This window comes from Parus major, chromosome 14, assembly GCF_001522545.3.
Source record: "Parus major isolate Abel chromosome 14, Parus_major1.1, whole genome shotgun sequence".
Taxonomy (NCBI): Eukaryota; Metazoa; Chordata; class Aves; order Passeriformes; family Paridae; genus Parus; species Parus major.
The window spans coordinates 10,866,797-10,869,578 of NC_031783.1; positions in this window are offsets into that span (position 1 = coordinate 10,866,797).

The window sequence follows — 2,782 nt, forward strand, 5'->3', positions numbered from 1 at the left end:
GGGGGCTGCAGGCAGGGCTGGGGGCTGTGGGCAGAGCTCTGCCGGCAGGGCCCTACAGGCAGGACTCTCTGACTGCAGGCAGGACTCTTCCCAGGCAGGGTTATTTATGGGCAGGCTTCTGGGGATGCAGGCAGGGCTCTGGGATGCAGGCAGGGCTCTCTGGGGCTGCAGGCAGGGCTCTCTGGGGCTGCAGGCAGGGCTCTCTGGGGATGCAGGAAAGGGCTCTCTGGGATGCAGGAAAGGGCTCTCTGGGATGCAGGAAAGGGCTCTCTGGGATGCAGGAAAGGGCTCTCTGGATGCAGGCAGGGCTCTCTGGGATGCAGGCAGAGGTCTCTGGGATGCAGGCAGAGGTCTCTGGGATGCAGGCAGAGGTCTCTGGGATGCAGGCAGAGGTCTCTGGGATGCAGGCAGAGCTCTGGGGCTGCAGGCAGGGCTCTCTGGATGCAGGCAGTGCTCCTGGCAGGCTCATTCTGCCGAGCTGCTCGGAGCCTCTCCCGCAGCAATGGCTGTAAAAGCCAGTAGGAAGCTGTAAGATAAAACACCCAGATTGTGATAAAAGGGGAAACAAGGCGAGGCGAGCTGGCGTCCTGAATGCGAGTCTTGTACGTCTTATTATCAAGTTAATTAAAGCTAGCATCTGACAATGTCACTCGGCTGTAGAAAAAGGGATTTAAATGCAGCGTCTCCCAGGACTGCGTGTCAAGGGCTGCTTTTCATTGAGCTGGTGCGAGTGTTTGGCTGGAGGAACAGCTCTCCGGATTGAAGGGGGTGCCTTTAAAGAAGCAGCAATTGACAAGGAAGCAATTATTAAATTTTGATGTTCAAAAATAAGAAGAAAAAAAAGAAAGACGATGAAGAAGAAAACGGCTTCTATAATTTGTGTTTTAGATGGAGAGCAATATAAAGAGATATCAAGGCCGAGAGCCATCAAAAGCCTTTCCCCCCTCCCCGCATGAAAGCTCCTCTCAAACACTTTAAGAGAGATTTTTAGAAGCTCGACAAGGATCCTAGAAACATTAAAACAGAAGTCGATTTTAAATGTGCACATTGAAATGCACAGAGCCGCTTACTACGTGGACTTGCACTTGAGGTCAAGTGACGGACGGATTGTATGCTTCTCCATAATAATATTAATTAAACAATTTGCATGCTAATAAGGTAACAATTATCAGGGCTTCTGTTGAAAGATTCAGGTTATTACAACACGCCAATCTGGAGGCCAGGGGTCAGGGAGTGAGAGGCGAGAGAAATTTCAACTCAAATTAACATTCTGTCAGCTCCAGAAAATGGGATAAATAAAGTCGAATTAATTCATTATAATAAAGAGAAGGAGAGAGAGAAAAGTTCCCCCTCTCTTGTTCTGTGCTGGATTGATTACCATTCTGTATTCAGAAACACGTCCTGCTCGCATTCCTCTCCTGAAATCCGACAGAAAATGAGGCATTTATTGCTACAGGCAAAATTTGGTCCAGTGGACACAGTTTACATTTAGTATTTATAGAGAAAGAAATTAAATTATGGTGAAAAGTGAAGCCCTTGACCCCAGAATTAATACCAACCCCATCATTTTCTTATTTCTGTTAGGGCTGTGTAGTCCAAATTCAAGCTACCTTTTAGCTCTAAGCAGAGGCAGGGAGACCATAATTAAACTAATCTACAGGGGGGGAGGGAGGGAACAGCAATAATACAGCAGTATCTTGTATGGCATTCAATTAGGTGAATAAATACAGCTCCGGACAGACAGCATAGATTAGAGACTAGACTTCCTTTTTATTTCAATTTTAACTTCCCCCTCTCTCATACCCACACAAACCAGCGCTAGGAAATGTATCATCTTGACTGGATATTTTATAACTGGAAAATCTATTTGTATGTTTTCCAGAGATAAAGTGTCTCTCCCTCTTTCCCCTTCCCCTCTCTCTCCTTTTTCCTTCCTACCTATTTTTATTTCTTTCCCTTTCTCACCCCACCGTGCCTGCCCCCCGACTCCAAGGATTTAATTCCGCACTAACCTCCCAGGAAGATTTAAAGAGTTTCCCCTGTCTGATTGCCCGGCCCGGCCCTTTCGCTCTCCTCTTTGTTAAACGCAAACGCTGCTTCTCCCCTCGCTCCTCTTCCCACCTTCCCAGGGGCCGGGGGGAGCCCTCCCGGGGGTCCCCAGGTTGGGTTCCCCCGGCCCAGGGGACCTCCAGCTCCGGTCCCCGCGGGCTCGGGATGGGAGGGGCTGGGAAGGACCCCCCTCTTCCTCTCTCCTGGGACCTTGGGAAGTGTTTCTCTAACCGGGAGAGGGCACAAAACTGGGGGTCCCCAGCCCCGCGCTCCGCCGGAGAACCCTCCCTTAAATTATTCACCGGGGGAATCTATCAATGTTTTATCTGGGTGAAAACTTCTATGGAGACGTAATTTAATTAGGAGCAGTTTGGCGGCTGTTTGGGAGCTGTGAATGACTGGCGGGATGAAGCGTGGGGTGTGCGATGGGCTACTCCAGCGGAGAAGGGGGGGAAGGCGAAATGGGAGGGATGTAGGGATGGGAACTTTGTTTGAGTTTGAATTTTAAAAAATGTTATTAGTGGTAGTGTTTGGCCTCCTCTTTAGCGATCAGAGGCTGCTTCTGGTTCTGGCTGCACTCACAATTCAAAGGTTGTGGTTACTGCTGGGGAGGGGGGTGTCCGTGGCCGAATCGATAGGAGATTGCATTAATTATGATTTCGATTGATATGCTCAAATCTCCTCCTAAACGCTGAAAACGGCTCTTCCTCTTTTATTTTTTTCTCCTTCCTTT